This window comes from Pseudophryne corroboree, chromosome 1 (genome assembly GCF_028390025.1).
Source record: "Pseudophryne corroboree isolate aPseCor3 chromosome 1, aPseCor3.hap2, whole genome shotgun sequence".
Classification (NCBI taxonomy): domain Eukaryota; kingdom Metazoa; phylum Chordata; class Amphibia; order Anura; family Myobatrachidae; genus Pseudophryne; species Pseudophryne corroboree.
Genome location: NC_086444.1, coordinates 274,738,909 through 274,749,725, shown reverse-complemented (window position 1 = coordinate 274,749,725; position 10,817 = coordinate 274,738,909). Strand labels below are relative to the sequence as shown.

The following is a 10,817-nucleotide window of genomic DNA, read 5'->3' as shown; positions in this document are numbered from 1 at the left end:
CGCGACTGCGTTTGACGGCATGGCGGTTGAACGCAGAATCCTAGCGGAGTAGGTCATTCCAGAGGAGGTCATTCCTACTCTGATAAAGGCTAGGAAGGAGGTGACATCGAAACATTATCACCGTATCTGGAGGAAGTATGTGTCTTGGTGCAAAGCCAAGACTGCTCCTCCGGAAGAATTCCATCTGGGCCGTTTTCTCCACTTCCTGCAAACTGGAGTGAATTTGGGCCTAAAGTTAGGCTCCATTAAGGTTCAGATTTCGGCCCTATCCATTTTCTTTCAAAAGGAATTGGCTTCTCTTCCAGAAGTCCAGACTTTCGTGAAAGGGGTGCTGCATATCGTGACTCCGGTGGCACCATGGGACCTTAACGTGGTGTTACGGTTTCTTAAGTCTCACTGGTTTGAACCTCTTCAAACAGTTGAATTGAAGTATCTCATGTTATTGGCCTTGGCTTCGGCGCGGCGAGTGTCGGAGTTGGCGGCTTTGTCTCACAAAAGCCCTTATCTGATTTTCCATGTGGATAGAGCTGAGTTGCGGACTCGTCCTCAATTTTTGCCTAACCTATTGTGGTGCCTGTGGAATCCTCCACGTCCCTAGATGTGGTCAGGGCAATGAAAATTTATGTGGCCAGAACGGCACGGGTTAGGAAAACAGAGGCCCTGTTTATCCTGTATGCAGCCAACAATGTTGGCGCTCCTGCTTCTAAGCAGACTATTGCTCGCTGGATCTGTAACACGATTCAGCAGGCTCATTCTTTGTCTGGATTGCCGTTACCGAATTCGGTAAAGGCCCATTCCACTAGGAAGGTGGGCTCTTCTTGGGCGGCTGCCCGAGGCGTCTCGACATTACAACTTTGCCGAGCGGCGACTTGGTCGGGTTCAAACACTTTTGCAAAATTCTACAAATTTGATACCCTGGCTGAGGAGGACCTCATGTTTGCTCATTCGGTGCTGCAGAGTCATCCGCACTCTCCCGCCCGTTTTGGAGCTTTGGTATAATCCCCATGGTCCTTACGGAGTCCCCAGCATCCTCTAGGACGTATGAGAAAATAAGATTTTAAACCTATCGGTAAATCTTTTTCTCCTAGTCCGTAGAGGATGCCGGGCGCCCGTCAGAGTGCGGACAACATCCTGCAAAACTTGTATATAGTTGTTGCTTACATAAGGGTTATGTTTCAGTTTGGATCAGTCTTGGACTGATACTGTTTTTGTTTCATACTGTTGACTGGTTCGTATATCCCATGTTATACGGTGTGAATGGTGTGGCTGGTATGACTCTTGCCCTTGGATTTCCAAAATCCTTTCCTCGTACTGTACGTCTCCTCTGGGCACAGTTTCTCTAACTGAGGTCTGGAGGAGGGGCATAGAGGGAGGAGCCAGTGCACACCCATACCTAAAGTTCTTTTTTAGTGCCCATGTCTCCTGCGGAGCCCGTCTATTCCCCATGGTCCTTACGGAGTCCCCAGCATCCTCTACGGACTAGGAGAAAAAGATTTACCGATAGGTTTACAATCTTATTTTTCAATATACAAAATTATGTTTTCTGTTAAATTTTGCAACATTTTATTTTGGTATCATGATAGGATCATCTGCTGCAGAAGGTTTCACTTTGTACTGTGTCAAAATAATGAAAATAAGAACTATGTACACTTCATTGCTTTTAATTTATCTCCTTAAACAGTACCTTTGATGTATACATTATTATGGCCCCCAGGTAATAGCCAGAGTAACCGCCGTGTGCAGCACGGACAGCAGCTAGACGGGCTGAACTGTCCTTTTAGACACGCGCCTGGAAGCTCCCAGGTTCATTTTGACGGTGAGCTGCTCCACTGTAGTGTGTCGGTCAGCCCTCACGCACCTTCATAGCTGTCATTCACCTCTCACATAAATGGCACATAGTGCTCCGCAGTTTCCACGTCAGTTATACCCCTTTCACACCAAAATATGCAGGGTCTTACCCGGGAATACGTCCCGGGATCATGCAGGGACATTCCCGGGTAAGACGCCTTGCATACCGCAGTCAGCAGCCCCGCATATTGCCGGGTTGCTGACGTCAACGGTGACGCGGCGGGGTGGCGCAAGAGATCACATGATCTCCAAGCGCCGCCTGCTACATAGAGAGTGAATGGGAGCCGGGGCGCATTGACCCGGCTCCTGTTCACACTGACCAGGTTCCCGGGAAGATCCCGGGACTAACCCTGGTCAATTGCATGGTTGAAATGCCGGGGCATGAGTCCCGGTATTTTGTCCCGGAACCCTTTCACACTGAGAAATTTCCTGGGTTGATGCGCGTTCATGTGCAATAACCCGAGAAATTTTGGTCTGTGTGAAAGGGCTATTAGTCTCAATGGTCACGATACACCTTCACCACAGCAGCACGCGTACAGTTCACAAACTGCGCTGTTTTAGAAATACTGCCGATAATCATCCCTTTTTGCAACTCGGATAAATCGCCCCTTTTACCCATAACAATGAGTGATATGTGTGCAGACGGCCTATCGCACACCTTATATACCCACCAAGCCAGCGCACGACACGTGATGTACTTCATAGGCTATGCGCTGCCGACGTCAAATGTAGGAGGTGGTCATAATAATGTGACTCAACTGTGTATTTACAATTACACATGTTAATACTAAAATTTCTGCTGCGGGGTACACTGGGCTCCGCAGGGAATGACATTGGGGTGTAGAGTAGGATCTTGATTCAAGGCACCAACAGGCTAAAAGCTTTGACTGTTCCCAGAATGCCTAGTGCCACCTCCTCTATAACCCCGCCTCCGTGCACAGGAACTCAGTTTTGTAGTTGGTGCCATGCAGTAAGCAGGCATACAACAGGGGGGCTGCTCAAGCAGCCCTGATAAAGAAGCTTTTAAAAGAAAAATGAAGACTTCAAGGGCTGTAGCAGAGGCACTGTCTGTGTTAGATGTCAGTCACACATCTCCTGCTGCAGCTCCATCACCTCCCCCAGCAGCGCTGCATACTCCCGCGCCCTGGTTGCCGGGTACTTACAGCGGAGGCTCCGGTTTTCTTCCAGTTAGTTACACACGACCGCTGTTCTCCTGGATCGCGTGGCTGCACTCAGGGAGGAGGTAAGTGGGTCCCCCCGGCTGGACCCGCTGTAAATCGCGATCCCGCGCTGGCGTGGACATTGTGGTAGTACAGGGACCCCACTAGACCACCAGGGCAAGGGCACAGGTCGTTTTTTTCTCATAAACCGTTTATATAAGCCCACAGTACCCGGTGGTGAAGTCCAGCAGGGGGATAAGGCTTTGACCTGTAGCCCCTCCCCCAGCCCCAGGACGCCATTTAGAGTAAATGTTCCCGCCCTGGAGCTGCATATCTCTCTCTTCCTCACTCCCTGTCAGCGTTTGGGCGCCATTAGGACCAGCTGAGCTGATCCTGGGACTGTTTGGGCAAATCCGCCTCTGTAAAGCCGCCTGCATGTCAGCGCTGTACATTTTACAGGACACTTAAGTATTCTACATGTCTGCTGACAGTGTTAGTTAAGAAAGAGTGCATTTAGTCAGGGTTATATAGTACAAGTACCCTGTGATATACATCCAGTCTTTACTGTGCATTGTTATATCGGGATCAGTACTAAATGCCGCCTGCCGGAATCCCGGCGGTCGAAATACCGACGCCGGAATCCCGACCACACAATCCCGACAGGGGTGGTGAGCGGAACGCAGCCCCTTGCGGGCTCGCCACGCTCGGCACACTATTATTTTATTTATTTATTTATTAACAGTTTCTTATATAGCGCAGCAAATTCCGTTGCGCTTTACAATTTGAAATAACAATAACAAACTGGGTGATAACAGTCATAGAGGTAGGAAGGCCCTGCTCGCAAGCTTACAATCTATAGGGAAATAGGCATATGTACACAAGGAAAGGTGCTATCTATTGCATAGAATGAGAAGACATGTGAGGATATGTGTGGACTGTAAAGAGTGGATGTAATTTGATAGGAAGGTTTATGAAAGTTATGTGGGCGGTTCAGGGATTTGATACGCTTGCCTAAAGAGGTGAGTTTTGAGGGAACGCTTGAAGGTTTGGAGACTAGAGGAGAGTCTTATTGTGCGTGGTAGGGCATTCCACAGGGTGGGTGCAGCCCGATGAAAGTCCTGCAGTCGTGAGTGGGAGCGAGTAATGAGTGTGGATGAGAGACGCAGATCTTGTGAAGAGCGAAGAGGTCGGGTTGGGAGATATTTTGTGATAAGCGAAGTGATGTACGTTGGTGTAGTTTGGTTAATGGCCTTGTGTGTGAGTAAAAGTATTTTATATTGAATGCGGTAGAGTACAGGTAACCAATGGAGGGACTGACAGAGTGGATCTGCAGACGATGAACGTCTAGCAAGGAAGATAAGCCTCGCCGCTGCATTCAGAATGGATTGTAGTGGTGAGAGTCTTGTTTTGGGAAGACCAGTTAGGAGACTATTGCAATAATCAATGCGGGAGATAATGAGAGCGTGGATTAGAGTTTTAGCAGTGTCTTGTGTAAGGTATGGTCGTATTTTGGATATGTTTTTTAGATGCATGTAACATGATCTTGAGACAGATTGAATGTGGGGAACAAAGGACAGATCAGAGTCAAGGATGACACCTAGGCAGCGAGCTTGTGGGGTAGGGTAGATAGTCGAGTTTTCAACAGTGATAGAGATATCAGGTTGGTACCTACTATTGGCCGGTGGAAATATAATTAACTCTGTCTTTGAAATATTAAGTTAGAGGTGGCGAGATGTCATCCAGGATGAGATGGCAGAAAGGCATTCAGTGACACGGTCCCGTACAGATAGGGACAAGTCAGGGGAGGATAGGTAGATTTGAGTATCATCTGCGTACAGATGATACTGAAAACCAAAAGAGCTGATTAGTTTACCAAGAGATGAGGTATAGATAGAGAAAAGCAGAGGACCCAAGACTGAGCCTTGCGGTACTCCAACTGAAAGAGGTAGCGAAGAGGAGGTAGATTCAGAGAAGCGAACACTGAAGGAGCGATTAGATAGGTACGATAGGAACCAAGAAAGGGCTGTGTCTTTAAGACCTAGGGATTGTAGTGTCTGTATGAGAAGAGAGTGGTCTACAGTGTCAAATGCAGCAGATAGATCTAGAAGAATAAGTAGTGAGTAGTGGCCTTTAGACTTCGTAGTGACCAAATCATTAACCACTTTAGTCAGTGCCGTCTCTGTGGAATGTTGGGAACGGAAGCCTGACTGAAGTGGGTCCAACAAAGTGTATGAGTTAAGAAAGTGTGTGAGTCGAGTGTAGGCAAGTCTCTCAAGTAGCTTAGAGAGACAAGGGAGCTGAGAGATAGGGCGATAGTTTGAGAGAGCATTAGGGTCAGAATTTTGTTTTTTTTTAAATGGGAGTAATCACTGCATGCTTGAAAAGTGAAGGAAAAATACCAGTAGAGAGAGAGAGATTACAGATGTTAGTTAAGGTAGGGATGAGCACCAGAGACAGAGCTTTACTTATTTGTGAGGGTAAAGGATCAAGAGGAGAGGTAGTAGTGAAGCAGGATGAGAAGAGTGATGATACTTCATCTTCATTTGTGGGATCAAATGAAGAAAGAGTGCCAGAGGGTTCAGGTACAGAACGGAGCAGGTCACTGGCTGCCGAAGAGCATACCATTTCATCTCGGATCTTATCAATCTTCTCCTTGAAGTAGGAAGCAAGATCCTGTGCCTTGATAGTGGCTGGTGGGGTAGGTGCGGGAGGATTCAGAAGTGATTTAAATGTATTAAAGAGTCGTTTGGGGTTAGAGGCTTGAGCAGAGATAAGAGTTTGGAAATATGTTTGTTTGGCAGTGTCCAGGGCATTTTTATAAGAATGGTAGACTGTCTTATATGTGAGGAAGTCACTTGAAATACGAGATTTACGCCACTGACGTTCAAGTTTTCGTGTGAGTTTTTGTAGTTGTCTTGTTGATTTGGAGTGCCATGGTTGACATCTAGGCCTACGTGGAGTGTGATGGGTAGCTGGAGCCACTTCATCAAGGGCTAGTTCTAGAGTCTTATTAAGGTGTGATACAGCCATCTCAGGAGAGGTGAATGCAGAAATAGGTGAAAGCAGTTGTTGGAGTGAAGTGGAAAGTTCTTGAAGATTAATTGTGTTAATATTTCTGCGAGTTTGAGGAAGATTGGAGAACTTCCGCAACACAGGGTTTGAATTAACAGAGGAAAGCATGCAGGTGATAAGGTTGTGATCTGATAGGGGGAAAGGAGTGTTAGTGAGTTCAGAGATGGAGCATAGTTTGGTGAATACTAGATCAAGGCAGTGAACCGCCTGATGAGTAGAGGAGTCAGTCCATTGGGAGAGGCCAAGAGAGGAGGTTAGAGAGAGTAGTTTGGAGGCATGCGCAGCAGATTTTGGACAATCAATAGCAATATTGAAATCACCCATGATAATGGTGGAGATGTCAGAGGATAGAAAGTGAGGGAGCCAGGCAGAAAAATCTTCCAAAAATTGTTTTGGATGCCCAGGTGGGCGGTAGATAGCTGCAACACGCAGAGAGAAAGGAGAGTAAACCCTAATGGAATGTACTTCAAATGATGTAAATGTGAGTGATGGAACCTGTGGTAGAACAGTATATGCAAAAGATTGGGAAAGTAAAAGTCCAACTCCTCCTCCTTTATGGTTATCGGGTCTGGAGGTGTGTGTAAAGTGGAGACCACCATGTGCCAGTGCTGCAGGGGAGGCTGTGTCAGATTGTGTGAGCCAGGTTTCTGTTATAGCCAGCAGATTGATGTTGTTAGATATGAAGAGGTCATGGATAGATGTTAATTTGTTACAAACAGAGCGTGCATTCCATAAGGCACATTTTAGTTATCTGGAGGGTGATGGAAGACATGTGATGTTTATGAGGTTAGCTGGATTTCTATGTTGCTGTGAATCAGGTGAATGCGAGTGATGCAAGTGGCTGGGTCCTGGATTTGGTGAAATGTCACCAGCTATCAGAAGCAGAAGAGAGAGATAAATGTGGGTGTCAAAGGTTTGTGAAAGTTTTTTATGGTAAGAAGTTGTAGATGTTATTGTCAATGAGTATAGGGAAGTAAAAAGCTCATGAGTGCTAATAAGAGGGGAGTGTAGAATTGAGGGGGCAATATGTACAGAGGGGTGAGTTGCTGGGAGACTGAATGATGCAATGGCCTTTATGAATACTCCATGAAGAGCAATGCAGAAAATCAATTTGTGGAACATAGTTAGTTTGAGCTGAAACCAGTGTTTTCTAGGCTGAGAGTGTAAGGTTTTACCTGTTCAAGTTAAAAGTTCAGGTGCCTATTTACTGGTGTTGTTCTGCTGTATGTTAACTGTGCATTATAGAGCAAAGTGACAAACAGGTATGTACAATCGCATGTAAATCACAATGTATATAGTTGTCTACCAAATTGGTTGCATTTTGTTCTTAGAGGTCATGAGGATTTTAGTTGGTAAAATATTTACATACGCTGAAATACACAGATGATTGGGAATGAAAAGAATGGACAATGTTTTCTGTTTTGTTGGTGGGTTGTTTCCGTCTGTTTTCGTCCTGGTAAGTCCTGGGTAAGTCTATATTGTAATATTTTCATAACCCTTTTAAATAAGCCCTTCTAATAAAGCCCTGTTCAGCTGGCTGTTGTTCAGCCAGGCATCTATCCTTATGAATGGTAAGTATCCATGTGTCTCTAGTAATTGCAATCAAGGCCTAACATCCCACCCCCGTTTACAGAGCATGCCATAAAACTCAACTAAAAACAAACACTAAGATAGCACTTACCAACTATTTCAAAGCTGCAATAAAGTTTCATCCTAGAATACAATATAGCTTATAATATACACATTGACAGTGTAGATTACCTAGTTATAATAACACTATCCCTGATGCATATATATTCTGAACACTATTATATTCTCCCTCTATGGGTGTTGTGGACACCCACGGAGGGAGAATATGTCGGTATTGTGGCGGTCGGGATTCCGGCGTCGGTATTTCGACCGCCGGGATTCCGGCCGGCGGCATCTTGACCGCATCCCGTTATATCTATTGAGTGTATAGCTATACATAGTACTACTCTGTATTGCTAGTCCAGTGCAGTTTTATTGCATGTCATAATTTCTGCATTGTGTAATGTGACTATGTGTGTATGCGTATAGCTGCTGTGTGACCTCCATTTCGTGTATCTCACTCAGATTGCTATCCCTATATTCTATAACCTGACGGGGCTAAGTGCGTCAGTTTATCATTTAATATAGGTAGTTCACAGGATATACTCAGTTTGTATTTCTCTTACGTCCTAGAGGATGCTGGGGTCCACATTAGTACCATGGGGTATAGACGGGTCCACCAGGAGCCATTGGCACTTTAAGAGTTTGAGAGTGTGGGCTGGCTCCTCCCTCTATGCCCCTCCTACCAGACTCAGTTTAGAAAATGTGCCCGGAGGAGCCGGTCACAGCTAGGAGAGCTCTCCTGAGCTTTTCTAGTAAAAATTATTTTTAGAGCTTGTTTTTTTTTACAGGAGGCTGTTGGCAACAGCCTGCCTGCAGGGAGGGACTAAGGGGGGGAGCAGTGTCCGCCCTGCGGGGTCTGAGCCACTGACTCCGTTGACTGGACTCTAAGCTCCAGAGGGGTGGGATCGATCTCCGCCGCAGGGGGCCGCTCGCCCCAGTAGCATGACGTCAACCCGGTTCAGATGCTGAAGAAGTGGTGAGTGAGCAGGCACGACCTCCACCCGGGAGAGTGGGGACTTCATCCAGAAGTCTTCCAAATGATTGTAAACCGTTGGGAAAGGCCACAGGTGGACATGATAGCGTCCCGCCTAAACAAAAAGCTAGAAAAGTATTGCGCCAGGTCAAGAGACCCGCAGGCGATAGCTGTGGACGCTCTAGTGACACCGTGGGTGTACCGGTCGGTTTATGTGTTCCCTCCTCTTCCTCTCATACCAAAGGTACTGAGGATAATACGGAGAAGAGGAGTAAGAACTATACTCATTGTTCCGGATTGGCCAAGAAGAGCTTGGTACCCGGAACTTCAAGAAATGATCTCAGAGGACCCATGGCCTCTACCGCTCAGACAAGACCTGCTGCTGCAGGGGCCCTGTCTGTTCCAAGACTTACCGCGGCTGCGTTTGACGGCATGGCGGTTGAACACCGGATCCTGAAGGAAAAGGGCATTCCGGAGGAAGTCATTCCTACGCTGATTAAGGCTAGGAAAGAAGTAACCGCAAACCATTATCACCGCATATGGCGAAAATATGTTGCGTGGTGTGAGGCCAGGAAGGCCCCAACGGAGGAATTTCAGCTGGGCCGTTTCCTGCACTTCCTACAGTCAGGGGTGACTATGGGCCTTAAATTGGGTTCCATTAAGGTCCAGATTTCGGCTCTATCGATTTTCTTCCAGAGAGAACTGGCTTCACTACCCGAAGTTCAGACTTTTGTTAAGGGAGTGCTGCATATTCAGCCCCCTTTTGTGCCTCCAGTGGCACCTTGGGATCTCAACGTGGTGTTGGATTTCCTAAAGTCACATTGGATTGAGCCACTGAAAACCGTGGATTTGAAATATCTCACGTGGAAAGTGGTCATGTTGTTGGCCTTGGCTTCGGCCAGGTGTGTATCAGAATTGGCAGCTTTGTCATGTAAAAGCCCTTATCTGATTTTCCATATGGATAGGGCAGAATTGAGGACTCGTCCCCAGTTTCTCCCTAAAGTGGTATCAGCGTTTCATCTGAACCAACCTATTGTGGTGCCTGCGGCTACAAAAGACTTGGAGGCTTCCAAGTTGTTGGACGTAGTCAGGGCCCTGAAAATATATGTTTCCAGGACAGCTGGAGTCAGAAAGACTGACTCGCTATTTATCCTGTATGCGCCCAACAAGTTGGGTGCACCTGCTTCAAAGCAGACTATTGCTCGCTGGATCTGTAGTACGATTCAGCTTGCACATTCTGCGGCTGGACTGCCGCATCCTAAATCAGTAAAAGCCCATTCCACGAGGAAGGTGGGCTCTTCTTGGGCGGCTGCCCGAGGGGTCTCGGCTCTTCAACTTTGCCGAGCAGCTACTTGGTCGGGGTCAAACACGTTTGCTAAATTCTACAAGTTTGACACCCTGGCTGAGGAGGACCTAGAGTTTGCCCATTCGGTGCTGCAGAGTCATCCGCACTCTCCCGCCCATTTGGGAGCTTTGGTATAATCCCCATGGTCCTTACGGAGTCCCAGCATCCACTTAGAACGTCAGAGAAAATAAGAATTTACTCACCGGTAATTCTATTTCTCGTAGTCCGTAGTGGATGCTGGGCGCCCATCCCAAGTGCGGATTGTCTGCAATACTTGTATATAATTATTGCTTAACTAAAGGGTTATTGTTGAGCCATCTGTTGAGAGGCTCAGTTGTTATCATACTGTTAACTGGGTATTGTATCACGAGTTATATGGTGTGATTGGTGTGGCTGGTATGAGTCTTACCCGGGATTCAAAATCCTTCCTTCTTGTGTCAGCTCTTCCGGGCACAGTATCCTAACTGAAGTCTGGAGGAGGGTCATAGTGGGAGGAGCCAGTGCACACCAGTTAGACCTAAAGCTTTCTTTATAGTTGTGCCCAGTCTCCTGCGGAGCCGCTATCCCCCCGTGGTCCTTACGGAGTCCCAGCATCCACTACGGACTACGAGAAATAGAATTACCGGTGAGTAAATTCTTATTTTTTTCTCTCTGATTTTATACCTCTTGAATTGTCTGCTTGTGCTGATACAGTACACAGGGGGTTCTTGTCAGGTATTGTGCTGGTGATATTGTACTGTGTTGCTTTGCATTGAACTTTCGAATATGTCAGCTACAAAGGGCAATG

General features: G+C 46.8%; 1 protein-coding gene across 1 annotated transcript in view; it reads left to right on the top strand.

The window, feature by feature from the left end:
* The first annotated feature begins 1,720 nt into the window (after positions 1–1,720).
* The window catches only part of LOC135064304 (trichohyalin-like), a 242,588-nt gene continuing 233,491 nt past the window's right edge, over positions 1,721–10,817 (top strand). Inside the window, exon 1 of the mRNA XM_063964273.1 lies at positions 1,721–1,816. The gene's annotated coding sequence lies outside the window, so the exon portion shown is untranslated. The remainder of the gene's footprint in view (positions 1,817–10,817) is intronic.